Below are 18,837 nucleotides of genomic sequence, written 5' to 3'. Positions count from 1 at the left end.
GTAAAATGAAAACTGAAAATAAACCTGAAAATTATAAATTATTCTTTTCTTCTTCACTTTATGTTGAAACTGCTATTTTTTTTTTTCTGCTTGAAATATGCAGAGTTCGAGGCTGTTTTCAATTCAGACAGAAGCTTTGGGGAAATTCTCTGCAGTTGCTGAGGTATGGTAGTGCTGACAAAAAAAACCATAAAGAGCAGCTGCAAAAATTACTAATGCAAAATGAGGCAATGCACAATAAAATTTGAAGTCAAATATCTCCCCAAATTATAGAAGCTGGGATGGAGGCAGCAACTTACACATACCTCCTCCAAACTGGTGCTAAGAGACCTGTGAGTATATTGCAGTGGCGCTGGCTTGAGCTGGTAAGGAACCTGAGAGAGATGAGAGACATGATGCTATGAAAGGGCAGCAGGGCATGCACGGTTGCTTTTCTCTCCCGTCTGAGCACAGTCTCAAGGTGTTCAGTTACAGAAAAGAGGTGCAAAATCTTCAGAGGGAACAGACTGTGATAAGAGCCATAAATCTATTTAGATTAGCTGAAATTCTCACTATTTGGCTTCAAGTAGAAGATCTAAATATTTTTTCTTGCAACTAATCTGTTTTGACTTTATGAAAAACATTTTCATTGCAATAAAGTTATTAAAGTCTTAGCCCTTACTGTTTTGTAGTTAATATAGGAACTTTTTCTCCCTGCTAGTTTCTCTGCAATAAATTTCTCTTTACAGGTCGGCTCCTCACTCTTGTTCTCTTATTACTTCATTTAAGAGAATAATATATTTTAAACCCCAAACCAAACATAGGATTGAAGAGTAGAGGTTAAGGAACAGAATAAAAAGAAAACAGACCTTCACCTTTCGTTATATTTGTCTTAAGTATGCACTTTATTAAACTTACTCATCATTTTAGTCTGGTTTATTAAAAACTATCAATGTTTAGCTTATGCTATTTTTAAAGCAGTCTGTACTGTGTAGCATTTAATAGGCTGTGTACAGTTGAGTTATTTTTTCTAAAAAAAAAAGCAAACAAATTCAGAATGCTACAAGACACCCATTTGTATAAAGCATTTAAGATTCGCATAAGCTTGGCTAATGTTATATCAAGTTAATTTTATAAATCAAATTCCGAAGTGTGGTTATTGCATCTACTCATTAAAGATATAATCTTGTTTCCTATTAGAAATCTTAGCACAGATTGAGACTTACATCAGTGTTTAACCACGTTCTCTATCTGTATAAAAATCTCTTTGCACTGACAAAATCTTACAAAGAAGCACCTGTCAGTAACCTGATTTTCTGTTCTACCCCTAAAATCTCAGCTGACGTACTAAGAATCACTTAGCTCAATTATTACCACTCAGTGCAATCAGTGGGAACTTTGATAACAGTTTAGATGAGAGCAGTGTTCGTGTGTAGGGAATTTAGAAGTAATGTCTAGTAGCAGCTCCTTCAGTTCAAATGTTGCCTCTCAGCAGTTGTTCCCATGGTGTTCACAGGGGTATTGCCAGAATAAGAGACATGATTTTGGCAATCAAGTGCTATTAGGTCTGAAACAGTGTAACTGTAGCATCTCTACTGCATCATAATTTTTAGAAACAGAGAATTGGGTATGAATCATGTGCATCCTTTATTTGGTATTGTTTTTCTTTTTTTCTTTGTATGATACGGTTTAGAAAACAAGAGACTTAATGCCTCAATCTAGCCAGGAAAGTTCTGGTTTCTGTGGTCCTTATAAGAAGACAACTACTTAACACATGATAACGGTAGCTATATATAATACAAAGAGATCTTTCTCAGCTCTGAACAGCCAGCATTTATAACTCAAAAGACAGCAGCACAGGATAAATGTATCTCTCTAAACACAGGACACCTGTGGCTGTAACATGCTGTAAGACATGACTCTCCTGGCCAAAAGTGCGGAGCAATTTTTGAAATCAGTGTCCCTTCTCAAAAGATGCCCCTATACAGCAGTGGCAGCCACAGCTGAAATCTCTATCTAGAAGACAGGCAGCCCCTCCGAGATCACATCTGAGAGAAGTCCTTTAACCCTCACCCTGCTGTGTCTCCAATGTCAGTGCAACTCCAGCCCGCTCACAGACTCCCAGGAGCCAGGACCACAACGGGCATCACTTGGCTCTCTGCAGCCACCCTAGGTTTATCCCAGCCACAGCCATTTCATTGCCAGACCATACAGTCCTTACAGGGTGGGTGGCTCACAGCCCATGTGCTTTCTCCTTTCCCAGCCTGACCTAATGCTTAGCTGCGTTCAGCACCTCATGTCTGTTTGGCAGAACTCCTCAGTCACACTGTGGAGCTTCACCAAGGCCAAAGGGCACTGAGTTTGGTGAAAACCATCTGAGGAAACCCTCTGCAGCCAACAGCAAGGGCCAACACTGTCTTCAGGGACAGTGGAGAGCTCGTTGCAGGCGGCACTGTAACGGATACAGCCCATTGTGTTGTCCTTTCTTGTGACTAAGCCTTATGGAGCACAGTTAGCTGAAAATCAGTTTCCCTTCCCTGTAAAAATACATTGGTATTTTGCAAAAACAAACAAAAACCCCCAAACTTTGATCCGTGTCAGAATGAAAAGTGGACATTTTTAAATTCCCAGTAGATAAAGCCATGTTTCAGCAAAACCAAATTTCTGGACCTCACAAGTTGCCACATAGCAGAACTGTTGTTGCCCTTCTGTCAGCTTTAATTATGAACTAATTGGGTGAGTTTTTGTTTCAGACGTTTCTGTGAATAGCCTTGGACTAGCGAGTTGTGGCTAAACTTCCTAATTTAAAAAGTTGCTCCTGCCTTTATTCTAAAATATATTGCACATCTTTTTAGAAAACCCTGGAAAGCCGGTAAATAATTTGAAATTTATAACTCTGCAGCTTATCCCCAAATCTAATGTTTAGCACATTATAGAAATAACAGTGAAAATAAATAAATGTAAGAGGGAGAAGTCATAAAAATAAAGCTCTATGAGGGTCCCATGTAAGGTCACCAGAGGAGTTGAGAGTATTGTTTTTCTTCTTCCTAATAGAGTAGCCTAAATTCAATTTCTCTTTTCATTTTCTACTTTCCTTTGCTCTTTTCCTCTCCATCTGTGTCCTCCTCCTCCGTTCTTCTCCTCCAGTTTGAAATTCCATTCCCAGCCATATGTTTCTCATTGTGATCCACCTTCCATTTTTGGTCATACAGCAAAATGTGGTTTGAAGAGCCAAGAAAGTCGGAGTGTGTTGACACAAGGACATTGGATTCTAGGTTTTGTCAACACTGAGCTGAAGAGCTTTGGGCCTTGAATCAATTTTAGCCTCCTTGACCAAGGAAACCCTGCAGAGAGTCAGACTAAGATCAACGAGAACAGATTTTCAAGTGAACAGAGCCATATAAGTATATCTTGCACAACAGGGGAGTGTTTTTTATTTTCTGTATGATCTGCCCTTGCTCCAATATTAAATCCAAACACCACTCAATTCTGCTTGCCCTGCAGCTCCCTACAACAAAACCACAAAGTTTTCTTGTAGCTGATATACAGCAATGAGTCTTAAAAGAAACCTGAATTTTAAATGTCAGTGTTGCTTTTTTTTTTTTTTTAGAAATTGGTATAAAAAACAAGCTGAACAACTCCAAGATCTTGCAGTGATCTGTTCTGACAGCAGCAAATGACCGAGAGTCCTGCTCCTTTTCCAGATGACCTGGAGAATTCCATTAAAATACTGTGCTCCCAGGCTTCTGGGCATGTGAAAGTGAGTCCACTTGCTAGCAGCTGAAAGTTCATCCCCTTACCTTGTGAATCAAGTAAAAAAATGTGTATAATGTGGGGGAATGGAAAAGGGTGTAAGGGGTGGAGAATTAAACTGGTGTTGACATTATTTGAAATTGGCTTCAATTCATACTCTGCCAGACAGCTAAAGATTAATCTCAAACTGTTTATTTTAATGTATTATATTTCTGACTTCTAGCTAGTTATCAGCTGGTGTAGTATAAGCTTTAATTTTGGCACCACCAAGTCTTCATTGTGTTTACATTTTCACTTTCTCTGGTTTTATCATAAACAATTTCATGATTTAATGGCACTAACTTTCCTGAATAAGAACAAGTGTAGTTAATTTTCTGGAGATTGGAGAGAGGCTTTTTTATAAACTACTTATTTTCCATGTGTTGCAATGTCAGGGTCTTGAAAGATCCCTTAGTTACATGGTCATTTCTGATGGAAAGTGAAAATGAAACAGAGGATAATCTGGTTTTAAATTCTGGATTAAGGATTGGTTTGATCTGATTAAATTTGAAAAGTTTTAATCATTTTTCTAGCTAGGACTTCAAACTCCACATTCAAAATGTCATGCTTTAATTTAGCTCAAACAGAGCTATATTATAATCAGGAAATAAGCAGGAAAACACTGGCAATATATAATCGTAGCAGCTTGTAGTGAAAATACGTATTTTACTGAGCAAACTGAGTTATTCTAGTGCAGTCAGTTCTGTGAAAGAATTTGGATTAATTAATTTGATCCAAATATCTTGAACCCCTAAGAAATACTGCTTCTTTAAATTAGTGTACACCAACATATGTAGACACTGTAAGGGGAGTGTGAATTCAGATTGCCTGCCTGTAGTAATCCTTTGCAGATCCTGATAGCCACAGCTAGGAAGTGCTCACTGCTGTCACCTCACCAGCTATGCAGTCAAGAGCTCCATTCCCATCTTCCCTAGGACAGGACTGGCTTTGGCACTTGATTTTCTTCTTGTTGCCTTCATCCCACCAGAGGAAGAGCCCAACTCTAGAGTAAATTTACAACTGCTGATCCTGTTTTAGGATTTGTGGCAGGTTTCCAAGACAACATGCTGGTGTGCCCAGATGCCTCCAATAAGTGGCAGTGACATATCTAAGAGGAATGTTTATAAAATTCACATATATAAAGCTTAAGGCTTTGTTTTACATGAAACAATGCAGACTGAAGGTTCAGCCCTTCTAACCAAGGTGATAGTGCTGAATTGTCCTAAACTATACTCCAAATATTACAACTCACAAAACTGTGTAAGACCTCACAAGTTTGGAGACACACAAGTAGAAGGCAACTTACGACTTCTAGCCAGCTTTCTTGGTTTGAGAAAATTCCCCAACTAGAAAAAGTTCCTCTGAGTTTGAAGCATACTAAAGACATCCAAACAGGAGCTATGCATCTTGAAGATGCATAAAACAGTGAAAATAAAGGCAAAATTTTTGCACCTATATCTACAGCTTCATGTCCCTTGGGACATGAAGAATTCTCATATAACATCCATTGGAAAAAATGAAATGTGTAGGGGTAATGAAAATAGAGAATGAGAAATTGTAAAGAAGGCAATAAAAAGAAAAGGAGACAACTCCTAGACCTCACACAGCCTCTGTTAAACAATGGGAAGAAAATCTTTCAGGAATTCAGTAAGACCTGAGAAGAAATAGAGGCACTGTTGGAACAAATGGCTGCTGGCTCAAGTTCCACTGAATGACCTTGACTATGCACATTAGAGCTAGTCGTTACATCAGGCACCGAAATGGAGAACAGATCATAAAAATCTCTGAACATTTCCTCCCATAAGATTCCTTTGTTATAGGACTCTTTTGTAGCATTTAGTAATAACTTCCTCTCTGACAAATGTTCTTGTGCAAATTATAATGCCATTATGCTCTGATGCGAGCTTTTCCCTCATTTCTTAGTTAATTCATCTTTATAGAAGTTCGTCAGCTGCCAGCCAGTACTGAGAAGTTATTAGTTTCACGTGGCTTTAATAGTGCATGGGAGCTGAGGAGAAGTTTAGCAAACTCACAGAATATTTCTTTACCAACACTTGACTGAAAATTATATTTGTCCACTAATTTCTTTGTTGGAAACCCTTTATCTGGATCCCTGTCATGGTTCTTGACTTCTTCAGCTCTGACAAGGAAGAATGGTGAGTTGCCAATAGGAAATATAGGAAAGATTGAGACCAAATCAGCTCTGTATACCCAGTTTATATGGTAGGTCGATTGTAGGGTAACTGTAAAACCCTTCCTCCATTCCTTTCTACACAAAATGTTAATTTAGTTACACATACAGCAGGGCCAAGGAAGTCAGACAAAGCAAGTGAGAAAAATTGCTGCTCAGACTATTCTTTCCTGTGTGGTTGGCCACTTCCAGCTATCAAAGTAAAGGTGTTTCAAGACAGCATGAAATTATTGTTCAGCTGTTCTTCTCTTCTGATTGCCCAGATAACTGTTCTCACATTTTCTTCCTCTATACTCTAGTACGTCCGTAAGCCCTAATGCACTCTCTAAGTTATGGTCTAGTGGTGCCAATACCTCCACAAATTATTATTATACCCTCTGCTTCACCAGCAGATGGTATGCTCAGTCTGATTAAAAATCTTGGCAAAAGATGTAACATGATTGACTCACCAGAAAGACTGGGAATTTTTCTAGTACTTGTACAAAAGATGGTAGAAAACTGCTTATAAAGCAACTGTAGGAAACTCAGGTTGCAGGAGGTACCTGAGTGCTGGTTTGTATGTTCACTGTTGGAATCATGTCTGAGATTACACTATTTCTTCTAAATAACTAAAAACAACCACAAGAACAACAATACTAATACATTAAAATCCTGTTTGCTTTAGAGTATGTAGTATTCAGTACCTGGCATCCACTTGACTGATTGAGAAGAAAGATACCCTCCTGTTCTGAAGAACCTCAGAGGAACCCCACAAGTAGGAGCTTATTCAACCTAAAGAGAGTTTCCTGGGGAAGGGGCTATTTCATCCTTTTGTAAGTTTCCAAAAAGGTTCTTCTGAATAGCTGCGAAAATCAACATGATCTCTCTTTTCTTCTGTTTAGTTTTTTTTCACGTTTAATACAAACAGCTTAAATTCTATGTGGTTACTGGAACAAAATACACTGTCAAGGACTAAAACTATTAAATCTTTTCCTTTATTTGTTCATGAATATCACATGCCCAGACAAATAAGGTTGTTCATAACAATCTCAGATTAATACATTCTTTGCTAAAAAGAAAATACTTGTGATAACATATGTATAGGTGCATACTTCCACAGTGAATTTATAACATTTTTTCCATTGATGCTAATTAAACAGATTCATCCATTATAAGTTTAACAGTATTCATCTTTAACCTTTAAGATGCATGCATTTGCCTTGATGCTATGTTTAGAAGTTTGCCCGGGGTCTTCAGATCATAAAATGATGTATCTTCTTTTCCAGAAATTAATTACAGCAGGGGACAGATTACATTGTTTGGGAGATCATTTAAATAATATGGCCAGCCTAGTGCTTCTCAGTTAGCCATCCCAGCATTAACATTCTAAGTGATAGAAGTACTAATCCTTCACCAACATGGTCCATTACATGCAACATTCACACAAAATGTATAAAGCAATCCACATGTGAAAAAGTGGTAGGAGAGAAAGCAACATGTTACATGAACAACATGAGAATTTAATCCAGCACTTCATTTTACTGAAGGGCAGGAACAAAAGCCAGAGCATTTCAGGATATGCTGGGATGGAACTGCCTCTGAGGTTGTGTGCAATGCCAGGAAAAACAGGACTATGTCCAAAATGGTTCTGGTGCTGCCCTTTGCAGTAAACCAAGCCCACACTAAATGTGAGCAGGACCACATACAGTCTCTGCTCTGATATCTGAGGGAACAGGAACAGTCTTACCAATTAGTCCACACTACTACACTACACAGCCTTAATTTCCATGAAGAAGCCCACCCCTCACAAGATGTATTGTTGGGGACTAGTTAGGGAGCAGCAAATAAGAGTGGAAACATGGTTCTCTGTCTCTGACAAATGAAACCCTCTTTCAAAATCAAGGGTGAATGTTTTTTTTTATTGTAAGATGATAAGGTAATGTGCTATATTTATCAGGTTCATAGGATCTTAAAATACAAAGATGGGATATTATTTAAACTGCATCTATGATGAAGTTTTTTCATTAACATTTCTAAAGGAAGAGCTTTTCTGCTTGCATAAGTTAGCATGAAATTCATTAGTTTATTAAAAGGGTAAAAAATAAAGTGTTAAATCTGCATAAAATGATCATAATTAAGTTACTCTGAATCCACAGAATTGCTGCTTTCCAGAAGAAAAAGGTATTTACCAGAATAAGCTCTAAATTGTTTCATAGAAAAACTAATAACAACAACAAAAGAGATTAACGCAAAGATTTAATAGCAATAGTATTGTTGCAGCTGTAACAGTCTAAGGGCATAGGAGAAGTATCATTAGTAAGAAGATGCAGTATCTTTTTATTAGTCTGACTGACACAGCCATAAAACACTGAAAAATCTTGGACAAAGAACACAGAGCTCAGAAAAAAAAAGAAAATCCAGAAATATGGTAAATCAGACATAGATGTCCTCATACCCCATGGAGGATCTGCAGACAGAGTTCCACTGAGGCTTCCAATACCATAAAGTTTCACCCCAGCCAGGGTTCCGACATTGCACAGAAAGGTGTGCCAACAGGGATCTAATGAAATACAGCCATACCTACGTATGCTTACCACTTTAGAAGAACTGTATTAGTCTGTTTGTAGAGGTTATACTTCATCAGAGCTGGGACAATGAACACCAGGGAACAAACTGAGAAAGATGTCACTCAATGTGTTTTGTTCTTCTGGAATTTTATTTATGGCTACTATACTTAAAACCACACTGAAGTACTGGCCAAAGCCAGATTTCAATTTAAATTTGGATTAATCCTGACTAAAGTTTATCCTGAAGAGGATGACTTTGTATTTATATCTGAGACTCAAGTAAACAGTTTTGTGTCTCATCTTATCCCTGCACTTCAGCTATATGGAAGAGACTGAAGCCTATTCATCTACTAAGATAGCAAAAACAGTTGCAGTGATTTATAGTCAGACAGTCCCATTCACATGTAATAAAATGTATGTACTTATTACTGAGATAAGATTTAAAACCTCAAACTAAGGTAAAAAGCTTTATGGTCGTATCTAACAGCTCAAGCACTTCTTACATTAAACCAAGATTTAGTGCTAAAAAAGAGTGGCCAAAACTAGGATTGATTTTGGAAGAAAAATGTGATGAGGGATTGCTAGACCATCAATTCTGTCTAACATTGCGAAAAATGTATCTTTTGGGTTAAACTGGCCCTTCCTTCCTACATGTCTTCAGCAGAAGTCAGTTCACAGCTGTCATGAGTTTTCCAGTCAGCTTGACAGCCATAAACCCAGTCACAGAATCAAAATGTATGTGCATAAACATACAAACAACAATTTTTAGTCAGTCAAAACAATGTTAAACTCACTTTCACTTCATATATATACTTTTAGGTATACATAGACAGAAGCCCTATCCTGTTGCACAAAATGCTAGCTTTATACAGGTACAGTTTCACTCATGCTACTATATTTGTACATTTAATTCTGACAAAGGAGACAAGAAAAAAGAATAGACAGAATTTGCTTTTAAAGAACCAAATGAAAGAAATGCTTCTGAATATTAGAATTCATTTAACACCAATGAATTTGAAATGCCATTCACAGGCATTACAGTGACTCTCTAAAGAAACAAACTGAATTTCCCCTCAGATGTTTCCCCAGAGCACATATTTTTAAAAATCAGAAATTATTGAATGCGATTGAGGGTGTAAGCTAGTCAACATGAAGACAATGGAAGCCTAAACTCAGTCTAAAAACTATACAGCTGGGGAATTCACCAACCACCCATTTCCATATTTCAAGGGAGACTGCAGAAAGGTTTTTTGTTAAAATATTGATTAGATTTTGCTTCAAATCTAAAGAGTTCTTTTCAAAATATGTTTCTTCATTTCTTGTTGAATCTGTGAAAAGTGTGTTGGATAGGAGCAGTGTCCAAGAATATAGCACTCTTTCAGGAGTGTCAGGTGCTAAAAATAGTTTTTTTGTGGGTGTTAAGATGAAGATGGTATTCTAGACCACCTAACACTGTGAGTGTTGGGATATGGTAAAATATTAAGTCTCTGAAGTTTTGGTTTTTTTTCAGGTTAAACAAAGACAGAGGGAATAGAGACTGTATTGTAAAAGAACGAAAGAAGATGGCATTTCCTCTTGAAAACATTCAAGCAGCATGTCTGATGGAGTCATTTAGATTCATATTTTGTTGGGTTGTTTTAGCCGCTTGGTTGAAGAAAAATGAGTTTTATAATTTGTTTTTATAACAAGTTTTGAAGTTTCCATCATAAATCAAAGTATTGCAATAGTAAATTGTTCTTTTCTCTCCCCTGATGTGGCAGGCTTGCATAGACCACAACTCTGGTTTATTATAACCTGCTTAAATCTGCAATGTCAGGGGAGAGAAAACAAGAGGATAAACAAATAATAACTATTTTGCATACAAAAATAGGCTTATATTTCAGCACTTGCAGAACTGAAATAAAAAACATTCTTCATTCATCAGGAGAACTCAGATCCTAAACTGCAGCCTGTAGGTCTTCTGTCCATGTGGCTTTAAGCCTTTTGATTATAAATTGTGTTAACATTTTTTAGCTGATGCAAAAGAAAGAATCTATTAAAACTGAATATCCTATCAAAAATGACCACTGTGATGAAAAAGGCTTTGTCAGAAACATTTTATGACTAATGGAGGAGTTCTGGGTCTGGCAGGAGCAAGGCAGGCAGCAAGGAGGACAGTCTTCATATCCCTGGTCCTTGCTCTCCAACTTGGTCAGATTTGAGAAACATCAATAGCAAAGATCCAAAATCAGTTGTGCAAGTATTATTATCAGAAAGGGAAATAAGATTTCTTCACTTCTAATATATATGTATAACACCACCAATATTAAGCATGAAATACCTGATACCCTGCAAAATTACTTTCTGAAGTAACTAGAGTTTAACATACAAACATCAGTTTACAGCAGCAGCTAGACTAATAGTATTACTAGCTTATGGTAGTTTAATGGTCTTTTCCATCAAATAGCTACAGCTGTAGTAACTTTAGGGTTTATTGTTCATGACTATTCAAAATGTGACTGGCCATTTGCTAAATCTTCCTTTCTAAACTTCTACAGAATATGCTGTAAAATACTTAAAAATGAATTATTGTGTAAATACTCAATTTGAAGTTTTTATGTAAATAGTCCTCACGTAATTTATAGCGTTCTTGTTTGTGTAACATACTAGCTTATTGGCATTTGTCCTATGAATATACTGTTTTGGAAATTATGCACTAGGGTTATAAAACATTGTTTTCCCAATACACTGTTTTAAGAAAAAAAAAATAATAAGAATCAGTCTTGAAAGACTTGTCTGGTAAAATATTTTGAATTTAAAGATCAGGGTGAATATGTACTTTCATGAGGTAAGGAACCATTAGCTTCTTGTTAGAGCAACAAACTTTGCAATCCAGTGAAGTCTACAATCCGTTGGGATAGGCGTAAATATTATTCCTGTTACAGAGACCTTGGAAGTGCTGAGCAGCTCATACTGATAGCAAGAATAGCCATATACTGAATAAACAGTATGCAAGAGAGAGAGAAATGGGCAGTATTGAAGGAGGCTGGATGAAAAGATGGGAATTGTCCATGCTCACCTAACTTGGCAATGAGAATTGATAATGTCCAAATCCCAAAGCAGGGTATTTGCCCTGCATCCCACTGATGATGAGTCTTTAGTGTATACTGATACATAGGAGTGCTTGATCCAAGTAAGAAAACACATGTAAAGCAAAACCACATGCAGAATCATAGTAAAAGAAATCTTGCTTGCATGGGAATCACTGAAAGATGTTATTGCACTTCAAGTCAGTCAAGCATATTGCCTACAAATTAGCCAGGATTTTGTTGTGCATTTACTGCACATACAGCTTATATATGTGCAACAGTGTTTGAGCGGGGACACGCAGCATGAAATTTTGTTCAGTAAAAAAAAACTGATATAATTCAGACAAAAAAGGTATCATCTTCAGAATGTTCTATCTGCTCAAGAAGAGCAGAAGGCTTCTTTATTCATATAATGGCCATTTTTTTTTTTTGTTTGATTCCTGAATCTTTCTTTCCCTTCGTGTGCTCGAGCCTAAGGCCCCAGGAAGATGGAAAATGCCAGCAGTCACGCTTTTCCCCAAGAGAAGGAGTTTGGAAGGAAAAAAAGCTAGGTGACCTTATACTAACTCAAAGCTGGATGTAATCACAACAGAAGGATTCCATATAACCAGAATAACAGGCGCCTAATTTTTGTTCTGCAAAGTTGTGATTTGGCCACAGCCTCTAACTTGATTGACAAAAGATAGTGTTTTATCTTCCCCATACATTAAAAACATGTTTCAGACTTAAAACCACACAAAGCATTTCCAACAAACAGGCTAAATAATGGATGCAAAAGCAGTAAATAAGGGAGAGAAGCAAAATAAAGGCCAAACTAAGCTCCATAGTAATTATAGCCTTAAAGATCATTATTATGCATAAATTGTTTATCAGTTTCAAAGTAATATCAATCTCACAATTACTAATACAGGCTTTTAAAATATCCATGATGTTGTGATATCACTAATTTCCATTTGCTGGCTGTTTGCTATCTGCAAGCCAGAGTTGGACTTTTGCTTTAAATGGTCAATATGCTCTTAATTCTATAACAACAACAACAAAATAGAGAAACTTTCTCACTGTTTGTTTGCTCCCTGCCATATCTATGCTCTATTAGAGATGGAAGGTGTTGATTTGAGTAAGGTGGTTTTCACCACACAGGACATAAATTTCATCATGACACTGAAGAACCATATAAAGCAATGAAACTATTGAAATACATAATTCTTCAGAACCTTACTAATAACATGTAACTTAAGCAACTCGGGCAGCAATTTGACCAATGCTAGAAGTCATGTGCTTGACAAAGTCTTCTTAAACCCATTTGGCTTCAGTGACACTTAACCATACGCATAAGGCTAGAAGGTATCAGGATTTAATTAAGAGCACAGTAGACTTTGAGCCAGCATTTTAAAAGCGTTCAGGCCCTAAGCTTCCTTCAAGCACCTTTTTTCCCTCTTCCAAATCCGATCCTTATGTCTCAGATTTACCGAATACTGACACTGCATTTTCCACATCTGATAGGTTATTATTCTTCCTTCACACTGTTGCTTACCTGAAATTCATAAAGGATTGCTGCTGAGCAGGATGTTACATGAAAGAGAATTACACAATCATGTAATAAAGGAGATATTACAGACAGGCATGAGAGGTAGAGTGTGCTTCAGATTGCATGGGGTAGCCAGAACAGGGACTGGCATTTCCATCCCGGTTTTCATGACACAGTTTTGAAAGATAACCTGTATAACACAAACAGACTAAGTAAATCTGAAGTAAGACTTAGAAAGCCAAACCAGATTTTACTTTACAGAATAGCAAGAAACTTCTGACCCAACTGTGTGGGAAAAACATTTCCCATCATACACCACAGCAGAAAACATGTTATTTGGGATTAGGTTTTTAGGGTGAACATCTGCAGTATTAATTATGACCTAGCCTAGCCTTTTGCAGGTTGTTTGGCACAACATCAGTTTGCATTCGAAGGAGATGGCACTTGGAGCTGTTAAACACTTTCTGGAACTTCTCCAGTTTGTATTAACTGGTGACTCATGTCATCAGTGTTGGCTAGAACTTCATATTGGTTTGATGCTTTGAGGACTGAAACATTTACTCTACCTTCTGAGCAAATCAGAGCCATCTAATTTCCCCCAGCATCTGTAGATACTAAATTATTCTTGCAAGTCAATTTTAAAATCTCACCATAAGACTCTCTTTTGCAATTTACTGTACCCATAAATTCTCATTCCTCCCTGGATCTCCTGGGTTTTGTCTCATCCACACTGTGACTATTGCCTCCCAGCACTTTTATTATGGTCCTCTGCCCTGTAGTGTTGAGTAATGTGTAAGCAAGCGATCCCATTCTTTGACCTGGTATCAAGCTAATCAAAACCTCACCTTGAGCTAAGTCTTACCTCCTGCGGCCCTTCTTGTGTCTGCCTTCCCTCTCCTGGGTAAAAAACATACTCTTTGTAAATATGAACCTTAAGACTCTCACAGATATTTATACTTCTAAGAAATAATATTATTTCTGCAATTCACCTGCCCCATGGCAGCTCACCCATCTGCTGCTCTCCCCTGGAGTGAGTGCTCAAGGGAGATCTGGGGAGGAGGCAAACACCTTGCTCACACCAGGGACCCTCCTGCTCCCGAGCAAGCTGCTCTGCCAGTTCAGCCACTGCCTCCTGGGGAAGAACAGCTGAGCCCTTGCAAAGTACTGGTTTTAAAGCCCCTTCCCCAGCATTTTGCTGGATTACAAGTGGGAGGGAGGCAGACAGCAGCATGCCAGACACTGCAGAGCACAGCTTTTTGCTCCTTTGCTTTGCTCAGCATGCATGTCACACAGGTTTGCTCAAAGGCTGCTGGCTGAAAAGAGAGCCACAAATAAGGTTTTGCTCTCTTTCAAAGTCAGCTGTTCTTGTTGAATCTAGACTATGTGGCCTTCTGCTTTCATTGTGAATATCTGACTGATGTGATGAGGCAACGTGATGCCTTCTCGGTTCACCTCTCAGACCTTAAAGTCTGAATAAGTAATTTAAAGAAGTCTTCATTCTTCCCAGACACCAGACAAAATTATATCACCACCAGCCCATGTATAAACAGATTTCTTAAATCTTTCCAGAAACTAATCAACATCAGTAAACATTCAGTTTCCTTCCTCTAGTGAAGTCCTCTTAGACTGGCAATGCTATTTGCAATAGGACAGGCAGCCAAACATTTTCTTGAATTTACTTTTTTAAATACTTTGCCTACCCAAACAGCATTTGGATGGTTTAGCTCTCTCCCAGCTAGGGAATAACAGTGCTGGCAACTACAACAGCCTTTAACAGCAGATTAGATACAGCCAGTACTACTGCTGAAGCAGCAGTCAAAGCAAGCCTTACGCATTTCTGTCTCCATAGCCTTACTCCTCAGACATGCTTCAAGGTGCTGACCTGGAAACAAGTGTCTGATGCATTTAACTCACTGCATGAGATCGGCAGAAACAAAAGAGAAAGTGCCCACAGGTCGCGTACACACAGCCCTTTCCGTCTCTGCAGGGAGAAATGGGGCTGGGACCAAACAGGAATAGGGCAGCTGCTAAAACTGGTTACTAAAGGAGGGTTAGACAGGTATGGCCCACGTCTACAACTCTGGAAATTTAGCTATCATTCAGAGAGTTTAAATGCTTCCTTCTAATCCAAGTCAGTCATTAGATTTAAACTAAAGATTTAAAATGAGATGAACTGCAATATGCAGAGTCAGATATAAAATCTGCATGATATTTAAAAACATGGTTGAATTTGAAGTAGGTTATCTGTTATTTACAGTTGTCAGGAGGAAACACAGAGCAAGCTATATGCTCGTAAACTACTATCCTAATGGTTTAGCTGCAGATCTTTTGTTTGGACTGATAAAGACACCAATCTTTAACAACTAAGATTAAAAAAAGCTTATTTTGAGTCAAGCACCATGCAAGCCTACAAAGTTGTGCTCCTTATTCACTTGTCCAAATTACAGATAGACAGGGAAAGAGGGGAAAGAAATGAGGAGGAAAAAAAACAAACATACTGGAGTTCAAGAAAATCCTAAGGTGGAGAAAGGCAAGAGATATTATAATAGTAGTAGTAGTAGTAGTAGTAGTAATAATAATACCTCATACCTAACCATGACCATGCCCATTCCAAGGTCCTCCTGATTCAGCTTTATATTCTGGTGGAGACAAGAGCCTCCAGTTTTCACCAACACCTCCTTTGCTGACGGGCCACAAGAGGCTCCTCTCCCTGCAACAGACAATTGTGGCAAAGGGAAAGACTCATTTTTCAGCAGCAAAAGGCTATTTTTTTAACCCTGCCCATTCCTGCTGTAAAGGAATTTGATCCACCTCTTCCTTAGATAAGCCATGCATACCTGGATAGCACCAAAAGGAAGAAAGAAACTGGAAGCAAGTACCTTTCAGTGTTTATGCCACTATTCCTTAGATGCAAGGCTACAAAATGACAAAACTGATGTTGAATGGATGTTGCTGATTGCACCTTGCCCTGATATCTCTTTTACAGATATTTTGCAAAAGCCCTGCATGTACAGTAAGATACCTGTCACAGAAAAAACGGAATCATAGATTCACAGCCTGGTTTGGGTTGGAAGGGACCTTAAAGCTCATCCAGTTCCAACTCCCTGACACAGGCAGGGACACCTTCAGCAAAGGTTACACATCCCTAGGGACCCCCAGGAGCCCCTGGCACCAAGCTATGCACACAGAGGGTATAGCCCCCAGGCAAGCCCAGTCTTGCTTGGAGGCCAGATCTAAGTTTCTATCCCTTATTTCAGTTATTTTATTATTTTTCTTTAGTATTCAAAATTTGTTGGAGCTGGCCTTGGATTCACTGATTCCCTTCTCCTAGAAAATCCCCTCCTACTAAAAAATCCCCTCCTAGAAAAAAATTCCTCCTAGAAAATCCCCTACTGAGCTGCTTGGTCACTCAGCTTCTCACTCCAATTCAATGGCAGTGTGATTAGTGCAGGCATAAAGAAACAAATTCAATGAAAATGTATTTAGCACCCATGTGAATGGGTGGGAGGCACATATGGGAGAGGTGTGCCAAACAGCAGTTCCTGACTTGCCACAAGAAAAAAATCAGTGCATTTTATTACGATTGGTCATGCTTTAAAGCATGGTTTTGGGTATATTGGGAATTAAGGACTGAATCCTTGGCTGAACATATTACCATGCCATTTACAGTCTCTGTAATTCAAATGAAATTTTCAAACCTCTGTTCATGATGGGCTAAAAGTCCATAGTTTTTAATAAAAAGAGATGTTTGTTTGCTTTTATAGAACTGGGCTCTTGGTAACTACATTTCTCTGCTGCTTTGGTATGTGTTTCGCCTGAAGCTATTGGAAGGCTCATGCAGTTCACAACAAAGTCCCTGCCACTTTCTTGCACCCAGCTGTCTCCTTTGCTGTGCTGGTATAAGTGCTTTAGGGAGAGGAGGAGGAACTTGAGAGGACTAGACTCATTCGTAAAAATCAGCATTGCCTCGAGGGTCTGCTTCAGGCTGTGGCACTAATTGTACCCAGAGCTGATGGAAATTATGGTGTATCTGAATCTGAGCAGACCAAGTTGGAGTTGCTCCTGACTGCATGCACTTGTTGCGGCAAGGGTTGGCTGGAGTGAGGACTGCAGAGAGGCTCTCCTCCCTTTGCCAGAGATGTCAGGGGGCTTTTTCCCTCATCAGCCAGCAAAACAGGAATTGGAGATGACAGAATAGTGTGCATGTGCAGAGCACAGTTTTAGAGGAGAATAAAACATGCAATCAAAGAAAATCACGATTAATTCTCCTTGGAGCTGCCAAAAACTGTCTATAGGAAAGGAAAGTTAAAGGCTTTATTTCACAATAGTTTGTTGTTTTGGTTTTGTTTTTTTAACAACATAGCTGTCTAAACTGTTAAAGTCACCTCCCTCTCCTAGGAGAAAAAAAAAAAAAAAAAAAGAAATAATTCCTCCCCCTACCATTAAACTAGTGATTTTTAATTCCTAATCTAAACCTCACTGCCCTAGGAAGCGTGGTGAATAGGACTGGACCTGGGGAACTTTTGCTAGTTCAAGTTCCTGATGTAGGCTCTCCCACTTGCCATAAAACTTGGAGAGAACAGAAATATCAGTACTGCTCTTTCAGCAGTAAAATAGCTCTCCCTTTAGTTATTCCTTTGAATGGCCACTGACTTAACCATCACCTCTCACTACCTTGCTTTAAAATTTGGGTACACTGGACACAACCAGAGCCATACAAAATTGCCTGCGTTTAGTTTTCATCTCTCAGAATCTGAAGAATCTGAAGTAGGAATTTAGGTGGGCTCTTTCTCAGTATTCATAAGAGACTGCAACACTTACATAGAATCATAGAATAGTTAGGATTGGAAATCTCTGTTTCTGGAGATTTCTCTCTGGCTAGAGAGAATTCATTTCTGCTGTTTTTGAAGAATGGCTGAAGCCTCGCACATGAGTATTTTGTCAGTTTAAAAGTATTACAAGGCCTACTTTCTCTTTGACTTTTTGGGGATTGTTACTGAAAAATCCTTTGCCAGGTTAAATATTTGTGTTTGGTTTTGTGAGGCCAGAGACCAAATTTGCTAATGTTTCATGCTACTCCAAATACTATAACCAAATGGAGATTAGATTGGGACGCTCTCACAGAAGGATCACAGAAATGTGCTGTTGTTCTATCTTCTTCTGTTATCATGGAGGGTGATTTTCCCATGCAAATGAAAGCTACCAAAACCACCCCCACCAACCCCCCCCCCCCAAACAATCTTGTGTTTGCAGTGCTTGAATAACCCCTATAGAAAGGCCAGTGCTACCCATGCAGCATCTATCAGAGAACTCTGACAGCACTGGCAACAGGCATTGGTTTCCATCTACTGGGAAGCTAATGTCAGATGAAAACATTTCTTTATCCAAAGCTGAGATGTTCAGTTAAATCATTACATATGTACTTTGTATTACCTATTACACATGACACAAAATATTTGCCTGATTTTAATTAGACCAATGGTTTTTGGCCATTAGCAGGAAACAAGAATTAGATCAGAGTACAAAAAAGAACAAGTAACATTTAAGCAATATCAGAGAGTAGCTTTGTTGTTACTGAAGTGTCTGTCGGAGTGGTAGTGTGGAAGTCCATACTTAATGTCTTCCAGCAATTTGCATATTAAATTTACTCACTGCCAAAATTTTATTAACATATTTTTATATTATTAGTTACTTACTTAATATCTCCCATGAGGGAAGCATCTTTCTTTTTGT

This window comes from Melopsittacus undulatus, chromosome 5 (assembly GCF_012275295.1).
Source record: "Melopsittacus undulatus isolate bMelUnd1 chromosome 5, bMelUnd1.mat.Z, whole genome shotgun sequence".
Classification (NCBI taxonomy): Eukaryota; Metazoa; Chordata; class Aves; order Psittaciformes; family Psittaculidae; genus Melopsittacus; species Melopsittacus undulatus.
The sequence above is the reverse complement of the archived record's forward strand: the minus strand, read 5'-3'. Positions refer to the sequence as shown.